The sequence below is a fragment of the Erinaceus europaeus genome, chromosome 9 (assembly GCF_950295315.1).
Source record: "Erinaceus europaeus chromosome 9, mEriEur2.1, whole genome shotgun sequence".
Lineage (NCBI taxonomy): Eukaryota > Metazoa > Chordata > Mammalia > Eulipotyphla > Erinaceidae > Erinaceus > Erinaceus europaeus.
In genome coordinates, this window is record NC_080170.1 from 24,150,214 (window position 1) to 24,166,349 (window position 16,136).

Here is a 16,136-nt window from a genome sequence, read left to right on the forward strand (position 1 = left end):
TGGTATGAGTTTTTTCTCCCTAGTAGGAATCTCCTGAATCTTTTATTTTTGACTTAAGAGGCCATTTGTTCTACCTGTTGCCGTTCAATGACCCTGCCTTTTCCTTGTGGCCCTGCTGGAAGGGCCTAAAGGCAGCTTGCTTCTTCCTAAAACCCATGAGGCAAAAACAATTACCTGGCACATTCTTACAAAAAAAAAAAATTATTTATACCTTGATTTAAAATCATAATTTCCTCCAAACTCCTGTGAAAGGGAGTATATAAAACTATTAATTGAGAACATCTGTCTACAGTTATAAATATATGGAATTCATCCAGCTTAGAATTAGAATTAGTGTATTATTAGCATTTGAAAAGGAAGTGATTTTTTTTTAAAGAGAAGATAGTTTCTTATGACATACCAAAATTCCAATTTACTTAAATAGTAATATCAGGAAAAAAATAACAAAAAATCATATGGCTTTTCCATTGCATGTTTATTTAAGTCAAACCGGTATGAGACAGTTAGTGTAATTACTTTTATAGTACTTTTTAAAGTACTATACATAGTTAATTATTTCATCTGAGTTGTGCCTGAGCCAAACCTGTGAATTATAGCTCATGCAGAGCCATGATGATAATTTATGTACTCCTGCCATGCTATGGCTCCTTAATATATTATTTTTGACTTCAGACTCAATTGTTATAAGTTTGCATGAGGCTTTTTAAGACTACCACATTACATAAGTTCTAACATTAACATTGACAGCATGCTATATAGTAAAGACATTATTTGGATGATGGGATTATACCAGAGTTCATCAGAAAAAAATATATTTTCTGGGCCCAGGTGGTGGTGCACCTGGGTGAGCACACACATTATAGTCCACAGGGACCTGGGCTCAAGTCCCTGGTCCCCACCAGCAGGAGGAAAGTTTCACGAGTGGTGAAGTAGGACTACAGGTGTCTGTCTGTCTCTTTCCCTCTCTATCACCCGCTCACTTTTCACTTTCTCTTTGTCTCTATCCAATAATAAATAAATAAATATTTTCAAAAAGAAAAATATATTTTCTGTTTTACTTGGATCTGTGGACTCTTAAGGTTTTGGCTTGTGCTTTTTTATTCTCCTTGATTTTACAGTGTGGATATATTTGAGTCTTTAATAGTTTTTTTCACAAGCACAGATCCGGATCTCATCCATTCTCCCAACACCTCCATCAACTCTCCAGTGTAAACAGTGGGCATTGAATACATTTTTTACAAGTATGATTAATGCTACAAGATTTGAATAACAGGGCTCAGTTACATTTATGTCTAGCAAAGTGAAGGCATACTTGTAAAGCTTCAGTAATTCAATTTATCGGGGCCGCGTGGTGGCACAACTGGTTGAGCACACATGTTACACCGCACAAGGACCTGGGTTCAAGCTCCCAGCTCCCACCTGCAGGGGGAGAGCTTCACAAATGGTGAAGCAGGGCTGCAGGTATCTCTCTATTCCCTTCCCTCTCTAGCTCATCTTCTTCTCAGTTTCTGGCTGTCTCTATCCAATAAGCAAAGAATTAAAGAAAACTCAATTTATCAAATGAAAAAGAAGATGAAACCATTAATGATAAAAAGATGAAACCAGGACAACAGAAAATGTCACGGAAGACAGAAATGTAGAGGGAGTCAGGCGGTAGCACAGTGGATTAAGCACATGTGGCGCAAAGCCCCTGGCTCCCCACCTGCAGGGGAGTCGCTTCACAGGCGGTGAAGCAGGTATGCAGGTGTCTGTCTTTCTCTCCCCCTCTCTGTCTTCCCTTCCTCTCTCCATTTCTCTCTGTCCTATCCAACAACGATGACATCAATAATAACTACAACAATAAAACAACAAGGACAACAAAAGGGAATAAATAAATATTAAAAAAAATAAAAAAATTAAAAAAAAAAAGACAGAAATGTAGCATCACCTTGCTGACCACTGTGTGTTCCCGGGCACAAGGCACAGTCTCGACCTGGGAACATCTTAGTAAAACCACCTTGGGGCCTCTCTTCACACCTACTGAGTTATAAACTGCATTTAAATGAGATTCTCTTTGAGATACTGGTGTCCATTCAGTTTGATAAACATAGTCTAAAGGGACATTTAGCCATCATTTAAGTTTGTATTATAATAGTTTTTCCCTTATTGTGCACTTGGAGAGAGGCTCCTGTGTGGTCACAGGGAATCTGGAATACAGAGAAAAGAGCCCCATGGGGATGGGGGGGAGGGGAGAGCAAAACCTTATGCCAGGGTTTTGCTCTTAGAAATAACAAACATTTGCAAGCCCCCCCTCCCTTATTTTTGCCTCCAGTGTTATTGCTGGGGCTCAGTGCCTTCACTCTGAATCCAGAAGGCGTCTTTTTTCCTGGAGGGCACCTTTTTCCTTTGTTGTTGTTGCTGCTGCTGGATAGAGCAGAGACAAACCAAGACAGGAGGTGGAAAGAAAGGCAGCTGCAGACCTGCCTCAACGCTTTCAAAGTGACTCCCCCACACCTACACACACACAAGTGGGGAGGAGGGCTGGAACTCAGATCCTTGAATGGGTGGGTCCTTGCTCTTTGTGCCATGTGCGCTTGACCCACCACTGCCTGGTACCCCGAAAGCCCAATTCTTAAACAAATGCTAGCCTTTTAGAAGTAAAGCAAGACAGGTCCAGACTTGTTGCTGGACAGTGGTGAGAGGGTCCTTGCTGATTCTAGAATTCAGGAAAGCCCCCCACCTTCCCTAGAAGCATAATCTTACTTTGTGGTTTATAGGAAAGATAAATAAAGACATGCTGTGTGTGTGTGTGTGTGTGTGTGTGTGTGTGCTGTGACTGATTTTCACTAGTAATTTCCCCCTCCCCTTGCCATACAATTCCCCTTCCTTGCAGAGATTTTCAAGCTATTCAACCACTAGAGGTCTGTATTACCTATTTTACAAAATCATACTCCACTAACTCAGCCTTTCAGCTTGCACTTTTTTTGTACGCATCCTTATGTTTTAGGGTTTAAACTATTTTAAGGCTATAGCATTAGAGAATAAAAATAATAGTGTTTTAGGAAATGAGAAAGGGAAATACTAACAGGAGCCCTTCCATTTGGAAGGCGAGTTTAGTCTCTCTTGCTGGACAACAGGGTTCACTTTTACCTACTGAAATGAAGAAATCCATCAGCCACAAGTCAGGAGAATGAATTCTCCTATAAAAAAAAACATTTTTCTTGTATTGCACTAAAGTAAAAGACTCTGGGGTTGGGGGCTGGGTTCAGGTCCTGGAACATGTTGGCACAAGATAACCAGGGGGTGGGGGTGGGATGGGGTTAGATTGTTATGTGGAAAACTGAGAAATGTTACATATGTACAAACTACTGTATTTCACTGTTGACTGTAAACCATTAATCCCCGCAGTAATGAAAAAAATAATTTTTTCACCACAACATATTTTAGGATGATTATATTTTATCTAATTTTTAAAGATTTTTTCCCCCTTGCAACAAAAGAAAAGTCGAATTCTCAGTTGTTTATTTTAAAGTTTTAACAAAATTTTCTTCTCCTGATCATGCAAGCTTACAATAAAAGTAAATTTTCTTATAGGCTTCCTTTAGAGGAGTCTGCTGCAGGTTTTTGTCTCTTTTCCACCTCAGAGCTGTCTTTTCCCCCTGGTGTTGCTGGGGATTGAACTTGGGACTTTGCAGCCTCAAGCATGAGAGTCTCTTTACATAACCGTTATGCTATCTATCCCCACTCCTCTGCAGTTTTTATAAACAGAAGTACGAGCCTGAAGTTGACTAGTTAGAACTATAATAGTGGTGCTGACTCTAGTGGTAACCCGCTATTAGCTGGATTCTCCTGATTTCTTTTGGGGCTTTTGACTTGAAAGCTCACAGGGGAATCCTTTTTAATATCAACAGTGCAGACTCTGAACTCCAGGAAGCTAAAAATGGGGTGCTCCATTTTACACCTGATGATCTGATGCAACCTTCTGCGGTGTTTGTGGCAGGCCTCAGAAAGCATAGAACACACATATGTTCACATACTAAGAGATTCAGAAACGTCCCAGGCATAAAAGTTGTGATCTACTGAGTATAGCCCAGGAACTTGGGATTCTCATACTAGATTTTCATAGATTCTAATGGTGCCTGCAAATCGATCAAGTGGCTACATTTGTTGCCCCACAAGGAGGAATGCTAAGAGGCTCTTTCTTCTTCTAAGGCATTTATTGCATAATGTTCACAGGCTAGCCTCCAGAAACACACCCAGGTCTAGTGTAGCTTTTCTTGTCACTCTATTAAAACACATTGATTTGCAAGTGTTACTTTTCAAAGGCTAATATTTAACAGAGGGAAAAAGGATCCACACTGATCCTTTAAAAAAAAAAAAAACGTTTTCTGTATTCGAAGGTGAATTGCTTAGTGTTTTTATACAGTCCTCAAAGCTGGGATTCAAAGATAATTTTAGTAATAATGTCTCACTCTGCTTGTCTACATAATCCAAATGATCAATTCCTCAGCAGAAGGGAAACTAGTACACAGTGCAGTAATTTGGACTACAGATCACATTAGTTAAAGCAGTAATTTCCCCCCTCCCTCCAGGTCCTATTGCATTTCTGTGTATGGATGACGGCATGTGAATGAATAATCTCCCTACTGAAATGTGACAGAAAAATATCTGCTTTACCCAGTCCTACACATTGTTATTGTCAGAACTCTTGTCTCTTCTACAATTACCCCCAAAGAGATGCCGGTTTACACTTGCACCCAATATCAGTACAGACCTATAATTAAATACCAGCACAGCGTTCGCTTGTATACATATATGTAAAAAATAATGCAGATAATGTAGCAGTTAATTAACTAGCAGTAGGAAGATGTCAGGCTCTGGAGAGTTTGATGGCTTACAGCTGGGAAAGAAATGATCAGAACTGGGTATTGGAGTCAGTCCCAAATTCCAGTTCTGGTTCTGGCACTGGTTAGCTTTGAGGGCCCCCAGACTCCCCTGTGTGTAACAAAGTGAGGCAAATAGGAGAATCTAGCCTCTAGAGGTTTTGATCTTTCTGGTGGAGTAAGAAAATGTAAATGAGGTGATTCTGGCAGCTTGGCCTCGGTGTAGCCATTTTTAGGGACACAAAGTGCAGATTAGTTCAAACCAACATTTAAGTTTTGGTTTGAGGAAAATAGAAGCCCCTGTTTTAAGCTTGCTTCTAAAGACATGTTTGTTTATGAGAGAGAAAGACACCAGAACACACTTAACTCAGGCATATGCCATGTTGGGGGATGGAACCTGGGCCCTCAGGTTCCTAAATCTTGTGTTCCACCGCTGAACTGTCTTCCAAACCTCAAAGTTATTTATCGTCATAGTCTCAAAGTGTTCTATTTTCCTCAGAGGACTGATTTTATAAGATGCTAATGGCATAAATGGTACTAGGAATGAATTCCTCTATGTTTATAAATAGCTTTTTGTACCATTAAGCAAGAACTGGAATGACACCAGAAGTTCAGTTAGGGTTAAATTTTGATGCAGAGACCAACACTAACCACACACAGACAGACTAAACCTCCCAACCAGGTCTCTCTCAATTCAGGGAGGGACTGAGTCGAAACCTGTTTCTAGTAGTCTCCTGCTTAGTTCTGAGAGACCACGGCTTTGAGGAGGTAACTGTGATTCTGTGTGGCGCCACTGCAGGTGGAGGCTGGGATTCCACTGAGCAGCTCCACGCCTCTTGAGGACAAAGGGCTCAGTTCTATTGTGCCAAAGCGGCACTAGGCCAGGACACAGTTCAGGGTTAAGAGCCACAGTAGCTCAGTGATAAAGAATGTAGTTATGGTATGGGTTAAAAATATTCTGGGTTCAAATCAGGATACTCATTGTTCCTAATCTGTTCAAGTCACAGACTCTCTGGGTCTCGGTGTGGAGATTTAGTGTGATCACATGCCACAAGATCTCACAAATAATTAACTCGATTTAATGAATACTATTCAAAATAAACTTTCTCTTTCCTTTTCTCCCTCCTTCTCCTTCTCCTTTCCCTCCCTCCCTCTTTTTCTTCCTTCCTTTCTCCATTTTCTCCCTTTCTTTCTCCCCCCTTTCTTCACCCTCCCTCCATTTCTCTCTCTTTATCCTTCCTCCCTCCCTTCCTTCCTTCCTTCCTTCCTTTTTTCCCTTCCTTCCTTCCATCTTTCTTTCTTTAAAAAAATTTTTTAATTATCTTTATTTATTGGATAGAGACAGTCAGAAATCGAGAGGGTAGGGCAGATAGAGAGGGAGAGAGACAGAGACACACCTGCAGCCCTGCTTCACCACTTGCAAAGCTTTCCATCTGCAGGTGGGGACCGGGGGCTCGAACCCCGGTCCTTGTGCACTGCAACATGTGCGCTCAACGAGGTGCGCCACCACCCGGCCCCCTATCTTTCTTTCTATCTAGCTTTCTTTTTATCTATCTCTGCTCAGCTCAGACTTATGGTGGTGGGGGACATTGAACCTAGAAACACTGGTGCCTCAAGCATAGAAGTCTTTCTGTAAAATCTTTATGTTATTTCCCCAGATCTAAACGTATCAACTTTTTATGGCTTGTTTTTAATTTTGTATTTAATGTTTATTTAATTATTTTAAAATTTTATTTATTTATTATTGGATAGAGACAGAGAGAAGTTGAGAGGGTTGGTGAGATAGAGGAGAGAGACAGAGAGACACCTGCAGCCCTACACCACTCCTGAAGCTTAATTTTTCTGATATTAAAATGTTTTCTAATAATTGTGTATAGCTATTGATGAATTTTCTCAAGTTTAGAATAATTTGAAAAACACTTGCTACAGGGTCAGGTGGTAGTGCAGCAGGTTAAGTGCATGTGTTGCAAAGCGCAGGGACCAGCATAAGGATCCCAGTTTGAGACCCTGGCTCCCCACCTGCAGGGGAGTCGCTTCACAGGCGGTGAAGCAGATCTGCAGGTGTCTATCTTTCTCTCCCCCTCTCTGTCTTCCCCTCCACTCTCCATTTCTCTCTGTCCTATCCAACAATGATGACATCAATAACAACAACGTTAATAATAACTACAACAAAGGAAAATAAATAAATAAAAATACATATTAAAAATTAAAAAAGAAAAGCACTTGCTACAATCTTATTTGATAAAACTCACAAGAATCAATTAAAAAATAATGGCATTTATTTGATGGGAAGTCAACTTATTTTTAAAAACATTTGGGTCATGGAATGTCCTAACCATGGGCCATTGTTTTTCTAGAATAAAGCAAATGGCTTTTTTTTTTTCCCCTTTCTTTTTTTCCCCCTTTTTCCCCCCTCACTCTGTTCATGATCATTTCTCATTCCTTCCTCATTGGGAAGTCTCTAATGGAGGGTCTGTAAGGCAGCCAGCCCATTTGGGGGAAAGTATGATATCACAGATGTTAGTCTTTTCTTGGCCCCATCTGCTGGAAATAGTAACTAAATCCTTTGTCTATGCTGGTAGGAGAGAAGCTGTAGAAAATCAAATTAGCAGGAGAGAAACTATTAGTCTTCATTTTCTTATTTTCAACCTGCAAATGCAGATTGCTAAGTGTGCCTCTTCCCCCCTCATCCCCATTAGGAAATCTTGAAGCATAGCAGGACAGGGAAAAAGCTTGGGCGTTCTGAGAAAAACAGTACCACTAAGAAATAATACAAAGTCAAGTATGTTCCTTTTCATCTAGATTCTCTGTACACAGAGTGAGTTGAATTAAAAAAATTTCCATTTACATAATTTTATTCTTAAGTATAGTTAGCAATGATTTTATGATTAGTTACATTTTAACTGTATATCATCTATATATTTATTTTGTATCAAAATAAATATATTTTGGTCTACTTCAGAAACACTTTGCTTGTAACTGATAGAGAATCCCATGTCTCTAGACCTGGAAACAGAACTCCGCCAGTAACAATTAGAGGTACACAGAGGTGCCAGTGAAAACTGCCTTCTGAGAGAACTGCACCAAATTGAAAGTGATCACCTTTAGTGATTTTTAATTTTTTTATTATCTTTATTTATTGGATAGAGACCGTCACAAATAATCTCCAGTTATATTCATTTAGACACAAATAATCTCCAGTTATATTCATTTAGACACAAATAATCTCTAGTTATAGTCATTTAGAATTTTGTTCCTGTTAGGCTAGGAGATAAAATAGCTGAAACACAATAATCAGTAAAGGTTTTGTCAGCATTTCCATTTTATAAGTAAACATTAAAAAAAATAGTAATCAGGGATCTGGGTGGTGGTGCACCGGGTTGAGCGCACATGTTACAGTGTGCAAGGCCCCAGGTTTGAGCCCTTGGTCCCCACCTACAAGGGGAAAACTTCACAAGTGGTAAAGTAGGGTTTCAGGTGTCTCTCTCCCTCTCTGTCCCCCCCTTCCTCTCAATTTCTGATGGTCTCTATCCAATAAATAAATAAAGATAATAAAAAGATTTCAAAAATCACTAAAGGTGATCACTTTGCAATTTGGTGCTGTTCTCTCAGAAGGCAGTTTTCACTGGCAGCTCTGTGTACCTCTAATTGTCTGTGACTGGCGGAGTTCTGTTTCCAGATCTGGAGACATGGGATTCTCCATCAGTTACAAGCAAAGTGTTTCTGAGGTAAACCAAAAGTGCCAAATAAAGCGGGGGGGGGGGGGGTGGGGGGGGTGGGGTGGGGTGGGGGGGGAATTAGCATCAGATGCAAATCTCCAAAGTTTGAGTGGCAGTCACAGAACTGGTCATTGGAGATTAAATCATAGACCTGGGGTAAGGGGGTACCTTAATTTTTTATTTTTTTTGCCTCCAGGGTTATTGTTGGGGCTCAATGCCTGCACTTCAAATCCACTGCTTCTGGAGGCTGCACTTCAAATCCACTGCTCCTGGAGGCTATTTTTTTCTTTTTTGTTGCCCTTGTTGTTTATTGTTGTTATTATTATTGTTGTCTTTGCTGTTGGATAGGACAGAGAGAAATGGAGAGAGGAGGGGAAGACAGAGATGGAGAAGAGAAAGATAAAACACCTGCAGACCTGCTTCACTGCTTGCAAAGCAACTCCCCTGCAGGTGGGGAGCCAGGGTCTTGAACTGGGATCCTTACATGGGTCCTTGTGCTTTGTGCCATGAACACTTAACCTTCTGTGTTACAGCCCAGCCCCCAGCTTAATGGTTTATAGAACAGACTGTCTTGTCTCAGGCTTGGTGGTCCCAAATTTAATCAGCAGCAACACTATAAATCAGAGCTGAGCAGTAAACTGACCAAAATAATTCAACAACAACAACAACAACAGAATCATGGACCTGACTTCTTTTCAAAACCTCCAGATTTGTAATAGTCAAAACCTGGGAGCAACCCCAGCTGTCCAACAATAGATGAGTGGCTGAGTAAGTTAATATATATATTTACAGTGGAATACTACTCAGCTATTAAAAATGGTGAATTTACCTTCTTCACCCCATCTTGAATGGAGCTTGAAGGAATCACTGTAAGTGAGATAAATCAGAAAGAGAAGGATGAATATGGGATGAGCTCACTCAAAGACAGAAGTTGAAAAACAAGATCAGAAGGGAAAACACTGCAGACTTGGACTGGAGTTGGTGTACTGCACCAGAGTAAAAGACTGTGGGGTGGGGAGGTGGGAGGGGTCAGGTCCTGGAACATGATGAAAGAGGAGGACCTAGTGGGGGTTGAATTGAAAAAAAAAAAAACCAACTCCAAATTTGAAAGCATTTTTAAAGAATATTTCAAGGTATGTTAGGCCTTTAAACCACTTAGATTGTTTTATTAGTATCTGTATTCAAGTAGAATCAGGTATATCTATGTTTCAAGTATGTATAATTACAAGTCAGCGTCAGGATATACTTTATTGTGGTCACCACTAAAAGCATTTGCCTCCCTTTCCTTTTTTTTTCTTTCTTTGTCTCCCCTTTTTTTTTTTTTTTAAGATTTTATTTATTTACTAATGAGAAAGATAGGACGAGTGAGAAAGAGCCAGACATCACTCTGGTACATGTGCTGCAGGGGATTGAACTCAGGACCTCATGCTTGAGAGTCTAGTTCCTTAGCCACTGCACCACCTCCCAGACCACTCTGTCTCCCTTTTCTACTGTGCATTCTAGATCTGTCTCTAGCTCCTTCAGAGTCTCCTTTCTTCTGTCCATTTATGCTCTTCAATCCCTGCCGTCTCTTTTGTTATCCATTCTTCTTTTGTGGTTCTTGAGGATATGAGGTTATTTGCTGAACATTGAATATAATAGCATAATAGTGCCTCAAGGCTTTTGCATTTGCATTTTGCCCCCAAACAGTCCAGAGCTCTTTCCTTCCCTAAAAAGGTATTTAAGACTGCATCATCCCCCAGTTAAAACTGCCATCCTCCTCACTGATGTATCTCCACTCTATTCCCAGTCTTCATGTCACCAACATACTGTATACTTGATGCCATTGTTTTTACCTTCATGAGTTAGATGGAAGTTCTGTGAGGCCAGGCATTTCTGTCTGTGTGGCTTTTGTCCACCATGCTGAGAATAGCTAGAACTGTGCTGAGAACAGTAGGTGTCCAGGAAAAGTACCAGTTGTCTGACCTGCAGCAGAGTCTGTCACAAACAACAAACTTAAACTTGAAAAGAAGCCCCTTTTGTTTCTTGTGATTCTCATTCAAAAGGATTGTTCATGTCATGACATTTATTTGATCTTCCAATTTTAGAGTCCCAGGGATGAAAGTTTAGGATTGCTCTGACATGCTCAATAACCAAACTTCAGGGCCACGTGAGCTGCAAATTAAAATTCCGCATTTTAATTTGCAGCTCACGTGGCCTTGAAGTTCTGTGCCAGGAAGAATCTGGGCAGTGAGTGCCATGTGTGAGCAGAAAGGTCAGTGACAGAGACTTCATGCACTACCTAATTCACAGACTTTCGGGTTCAGGACTAGGGGAAATAGCATAGTGTTTTATGTAAGACTTTCATGCCTGAGGCTAGAGTTTCCAGCTTCAGTTCTTACCACCACCTTCAGCCAGAGTTGAGCAGTGCTCTGGTTAAAAACAAAAACATAGGGCAGGAGTAGATAGCATAATCGTTATGCAAATAGACTTTCATGCCTGAAGCTCCAAAGTCCCAGGTTCAATCCCCTGCACCACCATAAGCCAGAGCTGAGTAGTGCTCTGTTAAAAAAAAAAACAAAAACACTTATATATAAATAAATAAATAAAATGGATAAATAAATACAAAAATCAAAGTGTGATTACTACCTGACATTGAAAATATTCTTTAGCATCAAAGTTCGACATCCTCAAGGAAACACTCACGAAAGACATGTCTCTGATATCTGATTACTGTAAAAAATGGCGACTAATCCCTAGCACTGCAAAAACGGTATCATCTGTTTTCCATCTACACCATGCCTCGGCCTCGCGTGAGCTTAATGTGCAGCTTGGCGATACAAGAATCCGGCATGAAGCCCAGCCAGTCTGTCTTGGCGTTACTCTCGATCGCACTCTGTCATTTCACGAACATCTCATAAAAACTGCAGCAAAGGTGGGCGCGAGGAATCACATCATTGCAAGACTGGCCAGCTCCTCATGGGGCGCGAGCGCTTCCACACTACGATCATCATCTCTGGCATTATGCGATTCCACTGCAGAATACTGTGCCCCAGTATGGTTCCGCAGCCCCCATGTCCACTTGGTCGATTCCAAATTATATTCCTCCATGAGGATAATTTCTGGAACCATCCGTTCCACCCCGGTTCCATGGCTGCCAGTTCTTAGCAACATCGCCCCGCCAGATATTCGTCGGGATGCGGCATCATCTAAGTTCATTTCCCACGTCTACGCTCGACCGGACCTGCCAATATACGCGGATATCTTCGCCCACCCTGTTCAACGCTTGACGTCTCGTCACCCAATCTGGTCCCCTACGCCTACACTGAACTTCTCTGTTCCAGTCTCTTGGAAACAGAGTTGGCAGTCAGCTGAGGTAAAGAACAAACACCTCATCACAGACCCCTGCAAGCGTCAACCCGGCTTTGACCTAGCACGTTATGATTGGGCCCTCCTCAATCGCTATCGAACAGGCCATGGCTGGTGCGCCGCTATGTTCCGCTATGTTCCATCGCTGGGGAGCCAGAGACGACCTGAACTGCCCCTGCGGCTACAGACAGACTATGACCCACATAGTCAATGACTGCCACCTCTCCAGATTCAAATGAGGTCTCGAAACTTTACATCAGGCTCAACCTGATGCTGTTGACTGGCTACGGTTGAAGAAGGGCAAACGCTAGAAGAAGAAGAAGAAAACCTATCTATCTACCTGTGACCTGCAAGGTCTCCTTGGAACCAACTCAATGGTCCATAGAACCATGGAGACATATTCTAAGTGACACTTTTTTAACACCTCTTTGCAACTACAAATACTCAGACTTGGTTACATGACTGTTCCACATCAGGACAGGAGCACTCCAGTGATCAACTCTAATTACATTTTCTTGCCACTAAATTGTCTAACACCTTTCCCTCTTCTGAGAGGCATGGCTCCTCTTGGGTCCTCAGCATCTGATTATTGCAAACCTAATTGATTTGCGACATTTCATTAATAAAGTTAACTAAAACTAATTATACACAGTGAATAGAAGTTTCCTGCAAAATTAATTTTTCCATTTAGCTTAATGGGTCTTAACTGTTAGAATGAATTGCTTAAGAGGATTGCTGAATTACTTTTCCTTGGGAAACATATACATATATTCCAACTGATATGCATTTATAGGTGGTAACCATATAGAAACTAAAAAAACAAAACCAAAAAAAACATGTTTTCCTTGGGAGGTAAAAATCACGCAATAGATTACACAGATGTCTTCATTTTAACATGTCAAATTAAGCCTGCTAAGTTTATCATACATCTTGAGGAAGCTAGAATAATAAAAAAAACTGTCTGGCATTCATTATTTATATTATATATTTCCCTCCCCTTTAATTTATTCATATTATATTTCTCACTCCTTGATTCAGATGGTATGCTTTAAGTCATCTGTCTAATTAAATGTAAATTCCAATAGAAAGCCGGCTGGGGGGGACCCTATTACTATTTCAGTTGCTCCAAAGCTGATGCATTGTGAGTTAATACTTCTTGCAGGGCAACTTTCCATATTTGTTCCGTTGTTCCTAAAAATTTGTTCCTACTCTGGGCAGTAGCGCAGAGGGTTAAGTATACATGGTGTGAAGCGCAAGGACCAGCTTAAGGATCCTGGTTCAAGGATCCTGGTTCGAGTCCTTGGCTCCCCACCTGTAGGGATGTGGCTTCACATGCCTTGAAGTAGGTCTGCAGGTGTTTATCTTTCGCTTCACCTCTGTCATCTCCTCCTCTCTTGATTTCTCTCTGTCCTATCCAACAACACCAATAATAACAACAGCAATAACAACAGTGGCAACAAAATGGAAAAAAAATGGCCTCCAGGAGCAGTGGATTTATAGGGCAGACACCAAGCCCCAGCACTATCCTGGAGGCAAAAATAAGATAAAATTAAATTAAATTAATAAAATTAAAATTAAATAAAAAATAAAATCATCTCTATGTTAGACAAGGGCACTCATTCACTCATGGTTTAGTGAGTGAAGTATGGCTGGCTCCTTAGTGGTACATAGCAGTACTATGTATTTTATGAGAAACCAGTTGTCATCCTTGACTCAAATGCCACATATCAAAGCAGGCCCTAATTAATTTTGAGAAAGACTGATGCTTTATCCTCCCACTCCACCACCCCAGAGGGCTGAAAGAGTCAGGAGACAACATAATAGCCAACTAGTTCTCTTTGACATGGGAGTATGATTGAGGAAACCAAGGCCCAGGTTCTAGATTACAGACAGCCATCCCCCCACTGCTTGATTTTATTGATAGTGCTTCTGAAAGATTTCTGTGGTGATCATGCTGTGTAGAGAGTGCTTTGCCTACATGAAAAGAGGAAGAGGTTGCTACTGATTGGATTTTATTTTATGAGAGAGATCAAGCGATCAAAGCACGGCTCTGAAATTTATGATGCTCTATTTGTTTCTTTTTAAAAAATGTTATATATTTATTCATTTTCCCTTTTGTTGCCCTTGTTTTTTATTGTTGTTGTAGTTATTGTTGTTGTTATTGATGTTGTTGTTAGAGAGGACAGAGAGAAATGGAGAGAGGAGGGGAAGACAGAGAGGGGGAGAGAAAGATAGACACCTGCAGACCTGCTTCACTGCCTGAAGAGCGACTCCCCTGCAAGTGGGGAGCTGGGGGCTTGAACCGGGATCCTTACTCCGGTCCTTGTGCTTCATGCTATGTGCGCTTAACCCACTGCCTAACTCCCCTGTCTTTTTGTTTTTAATGCGATATTGGGGGGGGGGGGCAAGGCTTCGTGTATGCAAAGTTTTCACTTGGTGCTGCGACTCTGTGTCCCTACTGACTGAATTTTAGCCTGAAGTTATGAGAGGAGCTGTGAGCTGAATTATGAGACATGAGTTATGACATGGGCTTGTCTTTGGACCCTAAGTTATAACAGAGTCTCTTGAGCACAGTCCAGCATTTGTTCTAATTTGGAAAATGTGTCAAAGATAACAAATTTTAGGACTGTACTATATTGTTACAATTCTAATGTATTAGAGGCCTTTCTGAAATATATTTACTTCAAGATTCATTTATTCATTTTCAGAAGAGTGAGAGAAGCCAGAGCCCTACTCAACTCTGGTTTATGGTTGTTTTGGGAATTGAACCTGGAAACTTTGTGACTTCAGGCACAAAATTTAATTTTTTGGAATTAAAAAAGAATCCTGGAGAGATAAGTCAATGATAAACACAGGGTTTGGCAACCCCCAGGTCCAAGATTTTATCCCTGGTAATGCATATGCCAGAGCGGAACAGTATTCTGTTCTTCCTCTCTCATTCTCTTCTCTCTGTCCCTCTCTGGTGAAAAAAAAAAAAAAAAAAAACCTCAGACAGAAATGACTCCAGTATCTCTGAAGTCAAGAGTCTTAAATAGAATGACCAACCAGATGAAGATAGATGGGTATACTTTTGGTACTAGTCAAACTTCTTACTATCGACAAAAGAGAGCATACACATTTTAAGAAGATTCTCTGAGTTTCTTTAATTGTTAGAATGACTGATAGAAATCACATTCAGAATCTCTTACACAGTCAATGATGTGTTAATCATTTCTAGCTATATTATGCAAGTTGAAGAACAATGTTACTGTCGGCAACCTGTGTAAGGCACTATATGAAGTTATACTCTATAAAGAAAATTTTATCTTTTATTAAAGAAGCAATAGCTAATCTTTACCTTTCTTTCTTTGTTGGAACTTTGGGATACATCTTTGATACGTCTTCCTAACAACCAAACTCTTATTATTCAAGGTTTTCACTGAACAGTCTTGAAATTGCAAAAGGAATGTTGGCTGAATGCGTGTTTTTCTCATAGATAGTTACATAGCATTTCCCCCCCAAACCCTTGATAGTTCAATAACTCAAAGACAAATTAATTCTTTAATTTTTTTGCCTGTGTAACACACAACCATTAATGTATAATTGAATTACTAGGTATGACTGGGAAGTAATTGAGATTGAAATCTTAATAATGAGATCCAGTTAGTGGAAAAAAGGATGACTCACGACTGTAAGAATATATTATAGGGGGCTGGGTGGTAGCACAGCGGGTTAAGCGCAGATAGTGCCGAGAGCTAGGACCAGCATAAGTTTCCCGGTTTGAACCCTTGGTTCCCCACCTGTAAGGGGTTGCCTCACAAGCGGTGAAGCAGGTCTGTAGGTGTCTTTCTCGGCCCACCTCTGTCTTCCCCATCTCTCTTAATTTCTCTCTATCCTCTCCAACAACAATAACAACGACAAGGGCAACAAAATGGGAAAAATGGCCTCCAGGAGCTGTGGATTCACAGTGCAGGCACCGAGCCGCAGCGATAACGCTGGAGGCACAAAATAATAACAATAATAATAATATATTATAACAGGTGGTGAGCATGTTAAAATAAAAATAGGGGAGTCGGGCGATAGTGCAGCGGGTTAAGCACACGTGGTGCAAAGCGCAAGGATGGGTGGCGTGAGGATCCAGGTTCCAGCCCCCAGCTCCCCACCTCAGGGGAGTCGCTTCACAAGTGGTCTTTCTCTCACCCTCTGTCTTCCCCTCCTCTCTCTCCGT

At 40.9% G+C, this 16,136-nt stretch overlaps 1 protein-coding gene across 3 annotated transcripts in view; it reads right to left on the reverse strand.

The window, feature by feature from the left end:
- AGTR1 (angiotensin II receptor type 1) overlaps nucleotides 1-16,136 on the reverse strand; it is a 60,313-nt gene that overhangs the window by 27,141 nt on the left and 17,036 nt on the right. The window contains exon 3 of one of the 3 annotated variants that reach the window (XR_009551544.1): nucleotides 9,578-10,558. The exons of the other annotated variants lie outside the window; for them this stretch is intronic. The gene's annotated coding sequence lies outside the window, so the exon portion shown is untranslated. Of the gene's footprint in view, nucleotides 1-9,577; nucleotides 10,559-16,136 lie in introns of those variants that run through there. 3 annotated transcript variants of the gene reach the window in all.